We start from the raw sequence: 22,540 nt of genomic DNA on the forward strand, positions 1-22,540 counted from the left end.
ATTCTTGCGGACCGGTTGTAAATCCTACTTTGGGCCTCTTGAGCCCTCTGGAGGTGTTCCCTTACGAGGGGCATTACAGTGGCTATACGGTCCTGCATTTGTGCTACATGTTCAATAACACTCTTGTATGGGGTGGACTCATTCTCCCATGTCTCTTTTGCGATGTCCAGTAGACCCCTAGGGTGACGACCATAGACCAACTCGAATGGTGAGAACCCGGTGGACGCTTGGGGCACTTCCCTAATAGCAAACATGAGGTAGGGTAATAAATGATCCCAGTCACGACCATCTTTTTCCACCACTTTCTTCAACATATGTTTCAAAGTTTTATTAAATCTCTCCACCAATCCGTCCGTCTGGGGGTGGTATACAGAGGTACGGATGTGTGAGATTTTAAATAGTTTGCATAACTCCTTCATTACTTTCGACATAAATGGCGTACCTTGGTCAGTTAGGATTTCTTTGGGGATCCCAGTCCTAGAGAACATATAAAACAACTCACGTGCAATTGTTTTAGATGCAGTGTTTCTTAAGGGTACAGCCTCAGGATAGCGGGTCGCATAATCCATGACTACCAAAATATACTGGTGTCCTCTAGCTGACTTTACAATGGGACCCACTAAATCCATGGCAATACGCTCAAAAGGCACCTCTATAATAGGGAGCGAAACCAAAGGACTGCGAAAATGAGACACTGGGGCATTAACCTGACATGTGGGGCACGACTCACAGTATTTTTTAATGTCATCATATATGGCCGGTCAAAAAAATCTCTGGAGAACCCTCTCTCTCGTTTTGTCAGTCCCCAAGTGTCCCCCAAGAACATGGTTATGAGCCATGTCAAGCACCTGACGCCGGTACGGCTTAGGTACCAGAAGCTGTTCCACAATCTCATCCTTAATCTTATTGACTCTATAGAAAAGATCATTAGTCACCGAAAAATGTGGAAATCTTTTTTCAGCATCTGGTTCCTGAGGTACCCCATTCATAACAGTAACCTGCTCTCTCGCATTTTTGAGAGTGGGGTCCTGTAATTGTGCAGCCCCAAAATTATCCCTAGACACCTCTAAGTCTAGTATATTTTGCTCAGTGGGAGGATCCTCCTCCCCAACCAGGACCTGCAAAGGAAAACAATCATTTTCATCCTGCATACTTTTATCATTCACAGCGGACAAGGCAACCTCCTTAGAGGTATCCTCACTCCTTTTGGGGATTTCTCTTTTTTCCCAGAGAGCCCAGAATAACGGAAAATCGCGGCCCAATATTACATCATGCATGAGGTTTTTAACCACACCCACTTCATATTGTACGGTGCCTTGTTTAGTCCCGACTTTAGCCCGCACTATAGGGTACACTTTTGTATCACCATGTATGCACACAACACTCATATGCTTGTTAGGCTCTAAGTCCCCAGCCACCAGGCTAGCATGCACCAAGGTTACGAGGCTTCCTGAGTCCATTAACGCTTTAACAGGAAAGTCATTGATTGTGATGTTGCAGATTTGCGGTTCAGTCTCTAGTCCAGGAACTGCAGCACAAGATGGTTCCGCAAATAGCGACTGGCGCCGGCTAGCGTCACATTCCATGGGTTCAGAGGTAAGAGGGCAATGGGCAGACACGTGTCCCGCCTCATGGCATCTCCAACACTGGATAGGGGCTGGTCTCCTTGGCAAGGAGTCCTTTTTAGAGCCCCTTAGCCACCCGGGACCATCACCAGTCTTTTGTCCCTGAGACACCACTTGAGCCCTTATCCCTCCATCAGCAGCCCTCCACACTCCCCCAATAGATGGAAGTCTCTTACCAGCTGACGGCACAGGTCTGGCGCTCCGGGGAGGTGAAGATGCTGCAGGAACATCACGGAGGTAGTCCTCAGTCGCCTGGAACCTCTCCACAAGGTTGACAAGTTCGTTTGCATCCTTAGGATCACCTTGTCCCACCCAGCGTTGCAGGTCAGTAGGAAGTGCTCGGAGGTAGCGATCCATCACGATCTTCTCTAGGATTTGTGCAGGAGTAGAAGTGTCTGGCTCCAACCACTTTCTTGCCAAATGGATTAGGTCATACATCTGGGACCTCGCTGATTGGTCCAGACTGTAGCTCCAGTTGCGTACCCTCCGGGCACGGACCGCAGTAGTAACTCCTAGTCGGGCAAGTATCTCCGCTTTTAGCCGAGTATAGTCCTTGACCTCTTGCTCACTGAGGTCATAGTAGGCCTTTTGAGGTTCACCTGTTAAATAGGGCGCAATTACCTCTGCCCATTCAGCGGCTGGTAACTTCTCTCGCTCAGCCACGCGCTCAAATATTGTTAGAAAGGCCTCAACATCGTCCTCAGCAGTCATCTTTTGCAGCGCTTTCTGCACAGTCCTTCTCCCAAAAAAAATTTCTGGAGCGGCTCCCTCCACTGTGGGTGGATTAGCAACCACAGGCGCCTCTCGATTTGCTATCAGGTGCTCGAGAAGTTGTTGTTGTGCAGCCATCATCTGCTGTTGTGCAGCCATGGACTGTTCATGTCGTTTATTGGCCTCTGTCTGAGCCTGCTGTTGTTGCAAACTCACTTGCATAAACTGCTTCAGCATCTCCTCCATGTTGCTGGACTGTTCTTGGAGTTTAGATGCAGCTTTCACCCAGGACATAAGCAGCTGTAGCCAAGTCTGTCCACACCGTTGCCCCTAGCAACCGTCTGTTGCCCGCATTCTCCACCAATTGTAAGGGATCTTCCCGGGGTAGGGTGTGTTTTGGACACAGTTCACAGCAGACTTGGAATATATGAAGCAGATCTTGGCGTTTATTCGTGGTACAAACAGTCCAGCAAACAAAACATACAGCAACACCGTGCTTTCTAAGTACAACAAAATAAACAAAAGACCTAGCCCGGCTGGGCGCTTACTAACAGGTTCTTCTCACCTATCTGACATTTATAAAGACAGCGTCTTTTCGTCTGGATATCGCAGGGTGGGTTTTAGCTCCAGCAGTGTCTGTGCTTGCAGCTTCCTTCAACATACAGGCTGTTCATTCCCTGGCTGGGAGCAATCACCTGCAGGCCTTGCAGAGCCTTTACCTTCCCAGGCTAATTAGGATCAAAGCTCACCTGATCCCAAACCCAGAACTGGATCGGGGGATGTGGAATGACAGGTCCCTCTACCAAACCTACCTGCCATTCCATATAAACCCAGGCCCGGCAAAATTACTTAACCACTCAACAGCATATCGCTGCTGAGAAACTGATCCATCCTGGATTTACCATCTCACACTCTGTCGCAACCTAGGTGAGATGTACACCCCCTCGATCACTTCTCCAGTGACATGTCTACAATATATATATATAAAATTATAGAATTTATATATTACTATATTACTATATATTTTTGGAACTACTATTGTCAGTTAAAAATTATTTATTTATTTATTTATTTTGTGGGGGGGGGGGGGGGGGGTTGAAACAAGATGGACTTGCGTTTTTTTTGGCCAAGCAGGACTATGTAAGTAGAGATAGATAGATAGATAGATAGATAGATAGATAGATAGATAGATAGATAGATACCCAAACCAGCATTTTAGCTTACACATGATTGAATGTTCAAAATCAGCAGAGCTTCCCCTCATTTCAAATGTTAAGCCTCAAATTTACAGCGACTGCACTTCCAAGTGCACTTGCAGTGCTTTAAAAATTGCACTTGAAGTTAGCATATTTCTATTAACATGAACGTGTGTTTTGTAAATAACCCCCAGAGTCTTTTGACATGTACCTGCCTACTCACAAATAAACTCTGTTTTTTTAAGCCAAAATAACAAAAAAAAAAACATACAATATTTTTGGAAATAATAAATATTTATTTTTCGTCAGAACAAAACTAAATCAAGAGGGAGGCAACACTGGAGACAATTTTGAAGTTTGTGAAGCCTTTTGTCCCCCAGGCACACATCAAGTGAGTGGCCACCAAAATTCAGAACCTGTGTAACATGTAAATAGGGAGCACAACATGGTCCTAGAATCCCAAAGACCAGGAACAGCAGCAGATGAGATCTATGTCCCCAGACTGTGGTACTACAACAGCCTGCGTCTTCTGTCAGAGCAGACTGAAGCCAGGCAGTCACTTCCGACTCTTCCGTCTAGCCTTCCCTCCACGCTTCGCTGGAGGCTGTGCCTCTGGTGGTGGACTTGTGGTAGGAGGAGGAGGAGGAGGAGGAGGAGCAGTAGGGTCTGTGTTATACAGTCTGGTGGTCGGTGTTAGCTCACCCTTCAGACCCCGTTGAATCGCATCAAAAAAATGGCTTCGCACAAGTTGCGCTGTGCCTTCTCCATTTCTAGCAACTTGCTTGCCAAGTATGTACCGTAGGCCTCCTCAGGATTGGGGGGTTTGCTCAGCACTTGGGTGGCTTGGCGTATAAGTGCCAATGACTCCTCCTCTGTCCGTGTCATCCTCCTGGGCCTTTTGCTGGCTAGGCGGAGGGGAAGGACCTGGCTTTCGGTCCGACTCTAATATCTAATTTAATTTGTGATGAAATCCTAGATTTGGAAGCAATTCAAACATTGAACTTTACATCATTAATATTTGAGCAATCCTAACTTTAGAAACTAAAATATATCTGGCTCCAGCTGGGCGCATCAACTTCGTCCAGCAAGGAAGGGTCTGGATCTTCCAGGGATGGCTCACCTGAGGTGGAGGGAAGGGTGGAGGGAAGGGTAGACGGGAGAGTAGAAAGTGACTGCCTGGCTTCTGACGTGTCATCCAGAAAACGCAGCCTGTCGTAATACCACAGCCTAGGTACATAGATCTGACCTGCTGCTGCTCCTGATGTTTGGGAGTCTAGGACCTTTTTGTGCTCCCGCCTATACACGTTATGCAGGTTCTGAATTTTGTTGCTCACAAAGTCAATGTCTGCCTGGGGGAGTCGGGTTTGTACAAACGTCAAAATTGTCCCCAGTGTCTTCCTCCGGCCAGGACGGCTGGAATATTGTGGGTGTTTGGAATCCCACAGGCTCCTGTGCGACTCTATTATATCGATAAATGTGGAGAGGAAGGCCTCCTTAAAGGGGTCTGGGGTATACTTTTGCATTTTGATTTCTGAAAAAACAAAAAAATAAATAAAATAAAAAAAAATAATGTCAGACCAAATGCACACTATTTATATTGTGACAATGTAGGCGAGACCCACACTACACCCACACACACACTACCACACACGCTACCCCCCCACACACACACTACCCCCCCACACACCCACACTACCCCCACACACTACCCCACACACACACACACTACCCCGCACACCCACACTATCCCCACACACTACCCCCCACACACACACTACCCCCCCACACCCACACTACCCCCACACACTACCCCCCCCCCACACACACACACTACCCCCCCACACCCACACTACCCCCCATACACACACACACTACCCCCACACACACACACACTACCCCCACACACACACACACTACCCCCCCCCCCCACACACACACACACACACACACACACTACCCCCCCCCCCACACACACACACACACACACACACACTACCCCCCCCCCCCACACACACACACACACACACTACCCCCCCCATACACCCACCCCCACACTACCACACAAAACACCAACCCCACTCAACCACCAACCCACATAAAAATCAATTAACCATCAACAAGGTGAAATCTCACTATATACATTCCTAATGCAGGCTTAAAATTAAAACAAAATAAAAAGATAAGCATCTTACCGTCGCGTGTAGCACTCGCTGCTTCCGTTCGGACAAACGTACGGCCTTGCGGTAACGCTTTATATACAGCGCATGCGTTGAAGCTCCGCCTGCGTCGCCCACGTTGCCCGCCCCTGACGTTCCGTGTGACCGTATTTCCCCGCCCCTTTTACCCTCGTTCCGCTGTGGGAGATTGATAGGTGAAAATGGCGGAAGGAAATTCAGCGAGCAGCGCGGAGGAAAGCCCTCAACCCCATGCTTCCGGAGCAAGGAAGAGATATAAGGCCACAAACATGGCCTTTGAAGAGATGGTGGAGATGGTGGATATACTCCGAAGGGAGGATTACGATGGGGAAAATGGCCTGTATCCCAAACCCAATATCCGCAAAAACGGCATCATGGATATAGTTGCCGAAACTTTGCAGAACAAATTTGGGGTACAAAGAGGCAAGGATCAGCTCCGGAAACGATGGTCCGACATCAAGTCCAGGGAGCCGGACCAATACCATCGAATCAAAAAGGCCCTGAAAAAAAGTGAGTAAACTCCGCGTTCATCATGACTGTCGGACGTAATAATCGTTCGTATAGGTATTATACATGTAAATCTGGCGAATTTGATAGTTCGTGTAGTTAATAGTTCATGTAATGAGCGAACATGCTTGTTCGTATATGTGGACGTAAATAGCATGAATTTGTATATGGTGTAAATTTATCTGGTGTTGGATTTGATTTTAATTAGTTATTAATTTTTTTGTATTGTTCATGATAAACTGAATTGTCACACTCAGTTTAGGATATAAATGTTTAATAAAGTTTCATAAATTTATTCAGTGTAATGTAGTCTCCATAAAGAGGATAGATAGAATAGATAGATAGATAGATAGATAGATAGATAGATAGATAGATAGATAGATAGATAGATAGATAGATAGATAGATAGATAGATAGATAGATAGATAGATAGATAGATAAAATGCTGGTTCAACATCTGGACTGGGAATCATTTAGTGTAGTTTGGGACATCATAGAACGTTTTTTGACATAATCACACACAGGTACTCCAGGGGATGATTCAAGTGTGTCCGTCTGTGAAACTTGGACAAAAGATATAAAGTATCACAGTTTGGTTAAAGGCTAGGTTCACATTGCTGCAATGTACGAGATCAAATGTGATTTGCACCGCACTGCAGTGCAAATCACATGTGATCTCTGTGTGATGCGATTTCAGCCATACATATAGTATGGCTGAATTCGCATCGCATCCGGCCCAAACTTGTACATGGCCCTTTTTTTAGTCCACAGCCGAATCGGATCACATGGGTGTTCACACCATGTGGTCCGATTCCTGTCCGAGTTTAAAGATTGCACTGTGATATGAGAAATAATTTGGAGGTGTCAATAAAACTTTACACTGACACTCCCAGCAGGTCACATAGGGCAGTGTGAACTGCCTCCGGGAGGCATGCGATGCGTGAAACCACAGTAGATTTGCAGCGTTCGCACATCGCAGCAGTCTAAACACAGCCTAACTAAAAAAATGTCATTTTAATGATGTATTAAACTAGGATCTTGTAATAACCAGCTAATAATTGTACACCACTTCAAACCAATGTTTCATATTCCAATTTATGAACTCAAATATCACTATGCTTAAAAGTATACCTTTTTTTTTTTGTTTTTTCATTCTCATAGGGGAACAAAGACTCAGACAAGAGGCGGAGCAGCCCAGGACCCCCCGACCTCACCAGCCTGATTGGGCAGTTAGCCCAAGCCCCGTGTCCGTGATGGAGCTGCCCAGCCCAGTGTCCGAGAGGGAGCAGCCCAGCTCAGTGTCCGAGCTGGATCAGCCCAACCCAGGGCTAGATGTGGAGGAGGAAGAGGTGGTGGAGATAGGCACCCCACAAAGTGAGTGTCTGACAACCCAGCTTAAGGTAAACAATTAATGGCTGTATATTTTAACCAATTTTTTATCTACACATGTTTTTAGGTGATGATCTGGTTGTGGAAGGACAAGCCGCGGAGCCATTTTCCACAGACAGTGCCCAGAGGCTGATTGGGCAGATCATGGCCTGGAATGGCAACATTGATGAAATGCAGAGACAACTGGACACTATGAGGCAGGAAATGAAGAACATGATCAATGTTTTAGGGAGAATCTAAGCCCCTTTTCCCTAAAACGAAAGATCATGTTCTTCATTTCCTTGCCAAAATTTTTTTAATGTTTTTATAACATTGTTTTTAGAGGCCAAATTTTGAAGATGCACACGGTGTGTCAACATGTGCTATGTGCCATCAGAGGATCGCAATGTACGCATTTGGTGTTTGCAAACCCTTCCTCATTCTAGTATGTGAGAGGAAGGGATTGCACCCACCAAACATGCCCATTGATCACTCATGATGGTACATAGCACATGTTGACATTACCAATTTTTGGTGTGCATCTTCAAAATTTGGCTTTACCCCTTGTTTTCTGTAAATAGTTAAAAATTAGATTTTATGTATATATATATATATATATATATATATATATATATATATATATATATATATATATATATATATATATATATATATATATATATAGATAGATATAGATAGATATATCTATATATTTATATGTTTCCAAAAAAAAAAAAATTCCAAAAAACAAAAAAAAACAAAAAGAAAAATATCTAAAAAAAGAGGCACTGGTTGGAATGTGCACTATTAAAAATTCCAAAAAAAGATGTGTGTGTGTGTGTGTGTGTGTGTGTCTACTTCTTTCAATACTCAATACCAGTTTGGGAAGTCATTTTGTGTTTTCTGTCACAAAGGGCCTTATTTACTATTGGCAAAAACCACTTTGCAATACAAATGCACTAGGACAGGAATATGCAATTAGTGGAAATCCAGCTGTTGCAGAACTACAAGTCCCATGAAGCATAGCAAGACTGACAGCCACAAGCATGAGACCCAGAGGCATGATTGACTTGTAGTTTTGCACCAGCTGGAGGTTGGTCAATTGCATATCCCTGAATTAGGAGAATGTAGGAGACAAGCACAGTGAAAAGCAAACAAGAACCAAACTTAAAAATTTGAACAGACAATACATATTTCAAGAAAAATAATTTTTTATTGGTCAGCTGGCATTGGAATAGCCCCCCTACCATTAAAATAGCTGAAATACCGGTCACGCACCTCATGTGCTGTTTGGGGGGCTAAGCCAGGAAGGGCATGATCCAGCCCTGTGAGTTCTGGTAATATTAGTCCGGCCTCAGGCCCAATAGATTGCAGGTACTGGTTCCCTGAAAGTTTGCGGAGAAAATTGTGCAAAATGCAGCAGCAAAGAATCACATAGTTCAGTTTATACTCTGCTAAGTTGATCGCTGTCAGTAACAGACGGAACCGGCTGGCCATAATGCCAAAGGCATTCTCCACAACCCTTCTTGCTCTGGCAATTAAAAACACTCCTCTCCGGGGTGAGGGTCCTTTGGGGGAAGGGTTTCATCAGATGGTCACTCAGACCGAACGCTTCATCAGCTAGAAACACAAACGGTAGACCCTCCACATTCTCGGCATCTGGTGGCAAGTCCAGGCCACCAGTGATGAGACAGTGGCAGAACTCGGTCTGCCTAAAGACTCCTCTGTCAGACATCCGGCCGTTCTTCCCCACATCCACATAAAGAAAGTCACATTGTGCTGACACCACCACCATTAGCACCACACTATGGAACCCCTTATAATTCCAATAGTAGGACCCCGAATGGGGTGGGGGCACAAATTAGTCATTAAATCAAAACAATCCATAACAAATAAAACTCAAAAACATTTTGGAACAACAGTTAAACAGAAATATTGAAAAAAAAATTCTGCCAAAAAAAAAAAATAGACAGCCCAATTCACAGATTACTCAGCCCTCTGATGGACCAGGGGACATAAGTTAGGTGGGTGAGTGGGGTGGGGGACTAATTAATGAGTAGACAATACCTGCAACCAATTTGAGTGGGGTGGGGGGACTAATTAATGAGTAGACAATACCTGCAACCAATTTGAGTTGGGTGGGGGGACTAATTAATGAGTAGACAATACCTGCAACCAATTTGAGTTGGGTGGGGGGACTAATTAATGAGTAGACAATCCCTGCAACCAATTTGAGTGGGGTGGGGGGACTAATGAATGAGTAGACAATACCTGCAACCAATTTGAGTTGGGTGGGGGGACTAATTAATGAGTAGACAATCCCTGCAACCAATTTGAGTGGGGTGGGGGGACTAATTAATGAGTAGACAATACCTGCAACCAATTTGAGTGGGGTGGGGGGACTAATTAATGAGTAGACAATACCTGCAACCAATTTGAGTGGGGTGGGGGGACTAATTAATGAGTAGACAATACCTGCAACCAATTTGAGTGGGGTGGGGGGACTAATTAATGAGTAGACAATACCTGCAACCAATTTGAGTGGGGTGGGGGGACTAATTAATGAGTAGACAATACCTGCAACCAATTTGAGTGGGGTGGGGGGACTAATTAATGAGTAGACAATACCTGCAACCAATTTGAGTGGGGTGGGGGGACTAATTAATGAGTAGACAATACCTGCAACCAATTTGAGTGGGGTGGGGGGACTAATTAATGAGTAGACAATACCTGCAACCAATTTGAGTGGGGTGGGGGGACTAATTAATGAGTAGACAATACCTGCAACCAATTTGAGTGGGGTGGGGGGACTTATTAATGAGTAGACAATACCTGCAACCAATTTGAGTGGGGTGGGGGGACTAATTAATGAGTAGACAATACCTGCAACCAATTTGAGTGGGGTGGGGGGACTAATTAATGAGTAGACAATACCTGCAACCAATTTGAGTGGGGGACTAATTAATGAGTATACAATCCATATATATATATATCTCTATATATATATATATATATATATATATATATATATATATATATATATATATATATACACACAGGGTGTATACAAAGAGTATACAAAGGGTGGGGGGGCAGTAAAATAGTACAATATGCTGACAATATGAATTATAGAGAAAAACAGTCTCGGCTGTGGGTGTAAAGGGGCCCAAGATTGCATGCTGAGGACGTTAGTGAAAGCAAATATGCACGTGGGACACAAAAAGGTAAAAAGCTCAAAAAAATGACAATAAATAAAAAAAACATCAAAAAAAAAAAAAAATGCATGCATTCATATAAAGGGGACATTCACATCATATTCCTGTCATGGATATTAAAAGTCATGATGAAATGAATACAAACATACAATGCATATAATGCAATATTAAAAGAACAAACTTACCTTCATATATTCCTTCTGCAGGACCCGAATAATGGCAGAACAGGTCTCTGGAATAATGATCCCCAGAGCCTGGGGGGAGATGCCTGTCGAGAACTTGAGGTCCTGAAGGCTTCTCCCTGTCGCCAAGTAGCGCAACGTGGCGACGAGCCTCTGCTCCGGAGGGTTTGGCTTGCCGCATGCAGGTATCCTGCCTGCTGATATAAGGGGTCAGCAAAGCCAGCAGACGGTGAAAAACGGGGTCCGTCATCCTGAGATAATTCCTGAAATCATCAGGATTATTCTCACGGATCTCACGGAGTAAAGGCATACGCGAGAATTGGTCACGCTGGCGCAACCAATTCTTTGTCCATGAACTCCTCCTCACCCTGTTCACAGACTGGGCTCGGGTCAAAGTATTAACCCCAACACCAAGCCCCAATATAGCACGAACTCTTTCCCGAGTACGTCCACTCTCCATGGCTTTGAAACGGTCGGCTGGACAAACAAGCTCAACTGAACGCACTGAAGAACAGCCAGACCTATGAAGAACGACCTGAAACCCAGAAACGAGCAGACCAGAAGCGCCTAACAGGTACCAACTGATCCACGCATACCGAAAGACAGATACAAACCTCACAGGTAGACTGCGCCGCAGTAAACGGACAAATTAAGCTGAAGTCTGAAAAGCGCGAATCGTCTCTAACCAAACTTCTACTAACGCAAAGTCAGCAGAAGGAGCCCAAAGGGTGCTTTGCTGTGTCTTGGACTTCCTATTTCTAGTCCCGTCGTACGTGCTGTACGTCATCGCGCAAGCTTTCGGCGGACTGTCTGTTCATCGTGTGTGGTCAAGTCCATTCATTCGAAAGTAGGACGGACTGTCTGTCGGATTGTCTGACGGACTTAGTTGGCCAGACAGTCCGCCTTAGATATGTAGTGAAGGTGAAGGTTTCAAGACAAGGGACTGTAAAGACTTTCATCAGACCTATCACGGAACTTATTCTACTCTTACCCCTTGGAGAATGAACTTGTTTGCTTAGACTGCTGGATCCTACCTGTGATTTCAAGAAAAAAGTGTCTTGAACTTTAGTTGACATAACTTGAAGTCTTAAATTTATAGTTATTGTTATTGCATTATCTGCATGTTCTTTTTATGTCTTTCAGGTCTTTAAAACATCTAGCAAATTACACTTATTTGCAGTTGCATAACTACTATTCTGATGTATTTAGTGACATTTACAATGCCAGACGGGGAGTGTGCTGCCCTACTGTTTCCTGTGGAGGTCCGCCAAATTGTTTTTTTTTAAGTCAGCAGCTACAAATACTGCAGCTGCTGACTTTTAAAATATGGACACTTACCTGTCCAGGGTGCCCATTATGTCTGCACCCAAAGCCGATCTGTCACTCGGCTCTCTGGTGCTGCCGCCGCCTTCTTGCGGCTTCACATTGCGGTTCCCTACTGCACATGCGCGAGTCACGCTAGTGTTCCTTCTCCTGGCCTCCAGCTAAGCAGAAGTTTTTTGGGATTGCTACAGACAGGAGGTTACTCCACAGAATATACTGGCATGGCTGAACAGCCTAAAGCCCCATACATGCTATCAGATTTTCTGCTGATTTTTGTCTTCATATTTACCAAAACCATGTAGTGCAAGGGCCTGCCTGATTGCATACAAATTTAAACTCCTAAGGTTTGACCTCATATTATATGGTTTTGGTAAATCTGAAGGAAAAAATCTGCAGAAAATCTGATAGTGTGTATGGGGCTTTAGCCTGGGTTCACACTTGTGTGAACTTCAGCAGTAAGGATGAGTTCCGACATGTTCGCACAGAACCCGCCAGGAAGTCGAAACTGCACTGCGCTAATCACAGGCAGTGAGATATTGTCACGATGCGTGGCTGCTGAGATCGGAAAATGTCTCACTGCCTGTGATTAACGCAGCATAGTGCCAACTTCCTGGCAGGCTCTGCACGTGGGCTGTGTGAACATGCCATAGCTCATCCTTATTCAGCAGGCATTACTGCTCGCTGGACCCAACAGTGCAGACAATTTTTGCCACACTGTGATACAAAGTTTGGGCTATTATGTGTGTACATCCCCCTCTGCTGCCTTTGCCGCCTTTGCCGCTTAAGAGGAACAGTTGGGTAGCAGTAAAAACACAGCTCAACCACGGGCGTCCGCAGGTATGGGCAAGGGGGGTCAAGTGCCCCCCCTCGGAGTCAGGGATCGGATCTTAAATTCAGCACAGTTGCATCGCTATCGGGGTACGGGCTCCGTTCCTTCCCTATTGGCCATAACTGTGGGCCAAAGGAAACTAGGAGAGGAGAACATCATGGGACATGGGGATTACTTATCCTAGGGACTGTACTAGGTTTGTAGTCTCTTACCATGATAATGTGATAATGACATTGTCAAAAGGGGGTGGTGCATGGGTGACCCTAAAATGATACCCCCCCCTGAAAAAAGTTCTGCGGATGCCCATGAGCTCAACCTTTATTTTTTACTATCCCCCAACCACAAGTGTAAACAAAGTCGTAGAGCACTCTGAAGAGTAATCCACAGTGGATCATTTTTTTAAAGTATTTGACAGGTCGTGAAGAAGTGTTATATTTTCTCCTCACCACCTGTTTTTATCTCCTAAACTCTCATGCCACTGTGCTGTAGCCATGTGCATTGCACACAGTCGCTGCACAGCCCCATTCAGTAGAATGGGTTGAGTTTAGCAAGCGTAGTGCCATAGGCTAGTGGGCTCTTTCACACGGGCGAACCTGCCGGCGGACTCTGCCTTGCTCAGCGGGGAATCGATCTGCTGATCTCTGTAGAGTAGGCAGATCACAGGTCTGTATCCGCTCACTGTGCAGAGATGGACCTGTCAGAGCCCCGTTCTCAATTTTCATCCGATCCGATCTGTCTGTGAAATCCAGACGGATGGTGACCCTATTTTCCATCTGTCTGGATTTCACAGACAGAATAGGATCGCATAGCGGCGGGTGTCAACAAACATGTCGCCACTAACATCCGCCGATCCATACAGGTGAATGGAGGCTCCAATCAGGTCCATCTAAAAAACTGACAGGCTGACCTGATCAGAAAGCCTGTGTGAAAGGGGCTTTAGTGTTCGGGTTTGGCTTGAAGAAAAGGTGGCAACCCTATATAGAGTATACTAGTGCTCTCTTTCACTCTTTCTCAGGTGTGGGAGCCTGCTGTGTAATAAAGCTGGGTGCTGATAAAACACTAAAAAGGTGCCTATTTGTTTTGGAGAACTCATTGGGAGCACCCTGTTTGTCCAGATCTAACTTGAGTTTTTTATGTTTTTCTTTTCTTATGTTATGCTATGGACTTGCTCAGTCCCAGGACAAGGTCATCTAGATCCCAGGGTAAAGATGCCAAACTGCACCCCCCCCCCCCCCAAGACGTATGAGCTTTACATGTCAGCAAACCCCGCCCCCCCTCCGAAAAAAAGCACTAATATGCACGCTTACCCCCCATAAGCATAAATTCTCTTTACAGGTCAAAATTTTTCCCAAACAAAAATGCCCCCTCCTCCCAGTTCAAATGCCCTTTGCTGTAATCTCCCCTCCTAGGACAAATGTCCCCCCCCCCCCCTCCCAGCTCAAATTATTTTTCCACAAATCCCCCCTCCTAGCATAAATACTCCAACATTCATCCCTATTAGCACAAATTCCTCACCCCAAAAATGTCCCCTCTTAGCACAAATCCTATTCCAAATGACCCCTTCTAGCAACACCCATCCCCCCCATATCCCTCTTCCTAGCTCAAATTCTCTTTCCCCTATCTTCCTGCAAAAATCCCCCCAAGCGCGTGCACCCCAAATGTCCCTTCCTAGAAATTGTTTTACTCCCTGAATCCCCCTAGTGCAAATCCCCCAATTCCCCCCTCCTAGCACAAAGCCCCTCCCTCGAATTCCCCCCGGTCATATCCCCCCCAATCACCCCTCCTAGCACCAATCATTTTCCCTCATCCACCCCTCCCAGCACAAATTCCCACCCCCATTTAACTCTTTCCCATCACATATGCCTCCCATATTTCCCCTCTTAGAACGAATCACCTCCAAGAACAAATCATACCCCGTCACCCCAAATTCCCCCTCCCAGAATAAATCCCCTTCCCGCTATTCTCCCAGCACAAAACTCCCCTTCCCCTCTTCCAGCACAAATCCCCCCTAAATCACCCCTTCTAGCACATCTGTTCAAAATTTCCCCTCCTAGAAGAAATCTTACTCCTATCAACCCCCAAATCCCCCTTCTAGAACAAATCTTGCTTTTGTGACCCCTCCGATTTCCCATCCTAGCTCAAATCCCCCCCCCCCCAAGATTTCTCCTCCCTGTGATCGGGAGCGGTGATCAGTGTCGTGTCACACACAGCCCCTCCCACAGTTAGAATCACTCCCTAGGACACACTTAACCCCTACATCGCCACCTAGTGGTTAACCCCTTCACTGCTAGTCACATTTACACAGTAATCAATGCATTTTTAATTGCATTGATCGCTGTATAAATGTGAATGGCCCCAAAATCACACCAAAAGTGTCTGATGTGTCCACCATAATGTCGCAGTCGCAGATAAAAAATCGCTGATCACCACCATTATTTTTTTACCAAAAATATGTAGAAGAATATGTATCAGCCTAAATTGAGGAAAACATTATTTTACATATTTTGGGGGGATATTTAGTATAGCAAAAAGTAAAAAATAATGTGTTGATAGCGCAAAAAATAAAAAACGCAGAGGTGATCAAATACCACCAAAGGAGAGCTCTATATGTGGGGAAAAAAAGACGTCAATTTTGTTTGGGAACCACGTCAGTTAAAGAGATGCAGTGCCAAATCGCAAAAAACTCTGGTCTTTGGCCAGCCAAATGGTTCAGGGCTTAAGTGGTTAAGGAAGTGGTGCGACATCCATGCTTATACTGTATGTCAGTTAGTAAGTTAGTAATGTAAGAGAGGTAACGAGAAGACAGATAGATTTGGGTATCATCAGCGTATAAGTTGTATTGGAAGCCATGGGCAGTTATCAAGGGACCAAGGGAGGAGGTTTAGATAGAGAAGAGAAGGGGTCCAAGAATAGAGCCTTGGGGGACCCCACAGAAAGGGGCAACGGAGAGGAGGAAACAGAGTTGTAGGTGACACTGAAGTAGCGCTGTGATAGATAGGCAGAGAACCAGGATAGAGCAGAATCTCGGAAGCCAAGGGAATGTAGTTTATTGAGAAGGAGTGGGTGGTCAACCGTATCAAAGGCCACAGAGAGGTCAAGTAGTTAGAGTATGGAGTACTGGCTGTTGGTTCTAGCAGTTAGTAAATCGTTAGTGAGTTTTAGTAAGGCAGTTTCTCTGGAGTGCTGTGAGCAAAACCCAGACTGTTATGCCCCATACACACTATCAGTTTTTCTGCTGAGTTTTTCCATCAGCTTTACCAAAACCATGTAATACAAGGGCCTGCCTGATTGCATACAATTGGAAAATCCTAAGGTTTGACCTCATATTATATGGTTTTGGTAAATCTGAAGGAAAAACTCAGCAGAAAAACTGATAGTGTGTATGGGGCTTAAGGGATCAAGAAGATTATTTTCACTGAGGTAGGGGCTAAGTCGGTTGTAGACTAAGAGTTCTAGAAGTTTAGAGGGAGCAATGAGACGGGTCTTAAGTTGTTTAGGTTGGTGGGGTCCAGTGAGGGCTTTTTAAGTATGGGAGTGATCTGCGCATTTTTTAGAGGGAAGGGGAAGGTGCCACTAGATAGGGAGAGGTTGAAGATGTGAGGGAGGGAGCATAGGATAGAAGAAGAGGGTGACTGTTGTAGTTGTGAGGGAACAGGATCCAAGGGACAATTGGTTAAGTGGGCATCGGAGAAAAGTTTTCTAACCTCTTCAGTAGTAGCCAATTCAAAAGCAGAGTGTTGAATAGTTCAATAGTGTTAGGCAAGGTATGTGGGGTGGGGAAGATGTGCGCACAGTGGAGGTGTCCTCACAAATTGCATCAATCTTGTCTTTGAAGTGATGGGCAATCTCTTGGGCAGTGAGTGAGTTAGTGGATAGAGGGGGTGGGGGATGAAGCAGAGAGTTAAAGGTTGAGAAGAGCTGAAGAGGGCTGGATGACAAAGTATTAATAAGAGAGACAGAGTAGGCTTGTTTGCCAGCATGGAGGCAGGAATTTTATTTTAGAAGGGCAGATTTATATAGAGTGAAGTCTTGCAGCCATTTGGTTTTACACCACAGTCGTAAAGAGCACAATATCTCTTGAGATTTCTAGTGTTGTCAGTGTTCCAGGGTTGTAATGGTCGGGGCCTGATTCTGCATGTGGTTAAAGGAGCAAGTGCATCTAGTGATGATGAGAGCGAACTGCTGTAGGCAGAGGTGGCCAGGTCAGGACAGGACAGGGGAGAGATTATGTCATATAGGTGGTCAGTAGCAGAATAGAGAAGAGAAGGGTTAAAGTGGAGAAGGTTCCTACAAGTAATTGTTTGCTGTTTGGAGAGATAGTTATAGTTAGTTTCATAGTTAGTTAGGTTGAATAAAGACACCAGTCCATCGAGTTCAACCTGAGTGTCTACAATTGTCCCTATCCCTGTACATTGCACACTCACATTGGTCCCTACCCTTAAGGGGCCCACAATCCAAGGCCCCATTCATATACTATGGCCAATTTTTTTGACTGAAGCCAATTAACCTACCTGCATGTCTTTGGATTGTGGGAGGAAACTGGAGTACCCAGAGGAAACCCACACAGGCACAGGGAGAACATGCAAACTCCAGGCAGGTAGTGTCGTGGTTGGGAGATGGGTGGTTGGAAGCAGGGTTACAGTGAAACTAATGAGTTTGTGATCAGAGAGAGGAAATTGGTGTTTGTGAGGTTGCCAGGGATGCACAGATGGGAGAATACAAGGTCAAGGGTAATACTGTACCCTTGGCATTACCCATTGAAGTGAGTGAAAGTACGTATCCATTGGGTTAGGTCAAAAGATGAGGTTAAGTCAAGAAGTTTAGCTGTAGTTGGGCTGTTAACATTGACAGGAATGTTGAAGTCACCAAGAATGATTGTGAGTATTTCAGAGGAGAGAAAGTAGGGTAGCCAGGCAGCAAAGTCAACAAAAAAGTGCGATACTGGTCCAGAAGGCTGATAAATTGCTGCAATCCTCAGAGAAATAGGAGAAAACAGACAAATACAGTGCACCTCAAAAGGATAGGATAGAGAGGGAGGGATAGGAATGACTTGGATGGTGCTTTGTGGGGTTAGAAAGAATCCAACTCCACCTCCTTTCTGTTTGTTGGGTCTGGCGGAGTAAGTCCAATGGAGGCCATCATGGGAGAGGGCAGCAGGAGAAGGAGTCAAAATTTTGAAGCCAGGTTTCGGTTATGGCGAGTATGTTAAAGTCACGAGAGATGAAGAGGTCATGTACAGATGTTAGCTTGTTACAGATGGATCGGGCGTTCCAAAGGATGCATGAGATAGGTGGATTCCTTTGAGGAAGCAGGGGGATAGAAATTAAACTGAGTGTATTGCGGTGGTTGCCAGAGGAGGAGGGGTATTGGATATGTGGCTTGCAGTTGGAAAATGGCAGACCAGGATTAGGAGAAATGTTACCTGAGACTAGGAGAAGGAGGAGGGCAAGGAAGGCAAGATGGGAGTGGGATGTGCATGAGCGCACGTGGATAGAAGACACTGATGTGAGAAGGAAGAGAATGTGGAGCATGTTAGTGGATAGAGAATGGGAATCTGACTTGATATAAAATAAATGTCAAATGCTGGTTTGCTTGTCATCTTGCGAGAGTGGAGCAGAGTTCTTGTATCTTCATCCAGCTTTAGTTATCCTGTTTTCGTTAAACTGTGGCGGTGAAACTGTGCATCACTCGTGACACAGCCACTCAGGAAAGAGCCAATTTTGTCGGCACCTTGCCCCTGTCTGCGCCACCCCATAGGCTGCTTTAAATTTATAGGGAGACTGAGCAGGCATGTATTTCTCTATTGGTCATCATAGGGTCTGATTTGAGACACCTGAATATGCAAGAGGAGATGGCCAATACCAGACCAGACACAGGCTAAGGTCATAAAGCTAGTTACCTCTCTGGATCACTCAAGACATATGGGGTTGAGAATCAATCACCAGTAATGTTGCTATCGCAGTGTGGTTGTTATATAGCTAGCATTAAATATGAAAGTTTAACCACTTCACGACCAGTGCACGACGATGTACGTCCCTTTTATGAAGAGGGATATCTCTGTAATGACAGCAGCTGCTGCCACAACTGAGGTATCCACCTCTTCAGGTGCCGGTTGTTTTTACGATAATGGTGGTCTCTGCGGTGGATTCACCGCAAGATCACCATTATCGGCGGCGGGAGAGGTGCCACCCCCCTCTTTCGCCGCTCTCCCGCACCCTCCACCGCTTACCGGAGCCGTCGGTAGCGGCGGAGGGGATTGGATCCCGTCTCCTGCTTGGTATGGATAAGAATGAGGGCAAGATGGTCCCCACCCGTCTCCATACCATAGCAGGGCAGAAGTGACGTCAAAACGTCACTTCCGCCCATACCTCTTAAAGGCACGTTTTTTCAATGTCATTTTTTCAAATGACAACTTTTTTATTATTTATTTATTTTATTTTTTATTGCATTTAAGTCCAAATATGAGATCTGAGGACTTTTTGACCCCAGATCTCATATTTAAGAGGACCGGTAGGAATAAAAGTGACCCAATTTTTATTTTTATTTTTAAAACAGTGTAAAAATAAAATCAAGTAAAATAAATAGGAAAAACTTTTTTTTTAAACGCCCCATACCTACAAGCTCACGCGCAGAAGTGAACCCATATGTGAGTAGAGCCCGCATATGAAAATGGTGGTCAAACCACATATATGAGGTATCGCCTCGATCGTTAGTGTGAGAGCAATAGTGTGAGAGCAATAATTCTAACCCAAGAGCTCCTCTGTAACTCAAAACAGGCAACCTGTAGAATTTTTTAAACATCACCTATGGAGATTTTTAAGGGTAAATGTTTGATGCCATTTTACGAGCAGCTGCAATTTTGAAGCATGACATGTTGGGTATCAATTTACTCAGCGTAACATTATCTTTCGCAATATAAAAAAAATTGGGCTTTTACGATTTTACTGATGTCTTATTTTTTTATTCAAAAAGTGAATTTTTTCCAAAAAATCCGCTTGTAAGACTGCTGCGCAAATACGGTGTGAAAAAAAAGTATTGCAAAGACCGCAATTTTATTTTCTAGGGTGTTAGAAAAAAAAATACATAATGTTTGGGGGTTCTAAGTAATTTTATAGCAAAAAAAAAACTGTTTTAAACTTGTAAACACCAAAATCTCAAAGTGAGGCTGGTGTTTAAGTGGTTAAATATATGACAGCAGAAGACATTTACCAAATATAATACAGCAATGTCAGATAGTTCAGCAGAGCAGAGAGTACAGATGGATAGACATGGCACAGTGGCAGATTTCTACACCACAACTGGTGAAATTATGGGAAATGGAGATTGTTCATGGAGAAAAATGTTAACATATATTTCTGGAAATATTTAATACAAAAGTTGTTGATCACGAGAAGCCGTGCTACAACCCTTTTAATGGGATAGCCCCAAAAAGCATTTTTAACTTACCACCTTAGGAAGCCAAGGAGTATCCTAAACTTAAATAACAAATCCTTGCCAAGCTCACCTTTATCATGGCTTTCTGACTGCAGCATGTGTTTACATTGGAATTTGACCCTGGGATGGCTGCAGGCTCACAGATGTTTAATTTGTTCCACCATACAAACAAGTGGTTGCAGCCATATTTACAATTATTACATTAGAGCTTTGCTTGTAAAGTTACAATAGGCATACAGACCCCAAAAGTGTAGATGAGCTGGAGTTCCTTGTAGAGCGACATACTGCTACCAAGGATTAGCTCCAGGATCTGCCCTGAAAGCCAGTATTTCCAGGAAACGGGAAAAAATGTGTTTGTTTGCTATCATGTCAAATAAAAGTGCAGGACAAACTTGCTTTAACTGTGTCCTGGGTGTCTCTGTTTTTGTGTGTGCCAGTTGAGCCTGTCTTCCTTTAAAACAAAAAAAGTGTGGCGCTTAGGTGGCAACAAACCACATGAACCAGTAAGGCACTAATTCAAGCAAAGAAAATTACATACACTTCAAAAAAAAGAAATGATGTGTAAATTCCGTTGTATATTAAGAGATCTTACTCCCAGGTGGAAGAGTGCATGAACCTCATGCACACAAAAGGTTAAGGTAAATAAAATTAATTTAACATATACAGTCCATCAAGTGAACGTCTAACAGTCCTTGAAATGTGTAATATCAATCACAATTCCACACTTGAGGTGACGTGAAAAAAGGTGAAATTCAACTTCTGATGTGTAGAATAATACCACCACCACCGTGATAAAGAAGGGGAGAGGAGGCTTACCAAATGACGTGGACTCAGAGGAAGGCTTACGCCTCTCGAGTCATATGGGCCTGTAGGTTAGCAAACCAGATAATCATACATCTAGTATGTAATCTCCCGCAAGTCTTCAGGTCATGAAATCATCCGTAGCGATCCTCCTATAGTGCTCATCCCACGAAAATAGGGGGCTCAGGTATCAAAGACCATGGAAGTAGAAAATTAGCATAGCGTGATACCGTTTTAACATCCAATTTATTAAAAAATAATAATAAAATTACACTCACATTTGGTTCAATCGTAATAACATAGTCAGAAAGTAGCGATGTCTGTAAGGGGGTCCAACCAACGCGTTTCAACTAAACAGCTGTCCTCTGGGGTGTGGACCCCCCCAAACAGCATCGCTTATAAGTACAAAATGACCCCAAAATAACCAATGACCCCGGAAGCACTTGGCACTTCCGGTCACATGTTCCGGAAGTCTATATATTAAAAACTCCTCCATGTATATTTATTATCCTTACATATAGCATCATCCCCATCAGAGATGCCCGCCAAATATCCAAAATATAAGCGAGACTGTGAATATTTGGATATGAAAGATTTTCCATATCTTGGGCATAAATTAGCATCCGTCCTGTGTCATAACCAAGCCTCGTTCTGATCACGAGGCCTGGCCATCCAAACAGCAGCATGCAGCATAGTCAAGCCTCGCTCTGATTATGAGGCCAGACCTCATATTAGCATCCACCCTGTGTCGTAACCAAGCCTCGTTCTGATCACGAGGCCTGGCCATCCAAACAACAGTATGCAGCGTATTCAAGCCTCGTTCTGATTATGAGGCCAGGCCTCATATTAGCATCCATCCTGTGTCGTAACCAAGCCTTGTTCTGATCACGAGGCCTGGCCTTCCAAACAGCATGCAGCATGTTCAAGCCTCGTTCTGAAAACCAAGCCTCGCTCTGATTATGAGGCCAGGCCTCATATTAGCATTCATCCTGTGTCGTAACCAAGCCTCGTTTTGATCACGAGGCCTGGCCATCCAAACAACAGCATGCAGCATATTCAAGCCTCATTCTGAAAACCAAGCCCTGCTCTCAGAACGTTTAGCCAGCAAACACTTCCCAGGACCAAGCCTCGCTCTCAGAACGAGGCCCAACCCA

The 22,540-nt window shown here is 44.6% G+C and overlaps 1 protein-coding gene across 1 annotated transcript in view; it reads left to right on the forward strand.

The window, feature by feature from the left end:
* RTN4RL2 (reticulon 4 receptor like 2) overlaps nucleotides 1–22,540 on the forward strand; it is a 699,852-nt gene that overhangs the window by 285,858 nt on the left and 391,454 nt on the right. The window lies entirely within an intron of this gene.

Source organism: Lithobates pipiens, unplaced genomic scaffold (genome assembly GCF_037356315.1).
Source record: "Lithobates pipiens isolate NorthernLeopardFrog02 unplaced genomic scaffold, aLitPip1_a1.2 Scaffold_19, whole genome shotgun sequence".
Classification (NCBI taxonomy): Eukaryota; Metazoa; Chordata; class Amphibia; order Anura; family Ranidae; genus Lithobates; species Lithobates pipiens.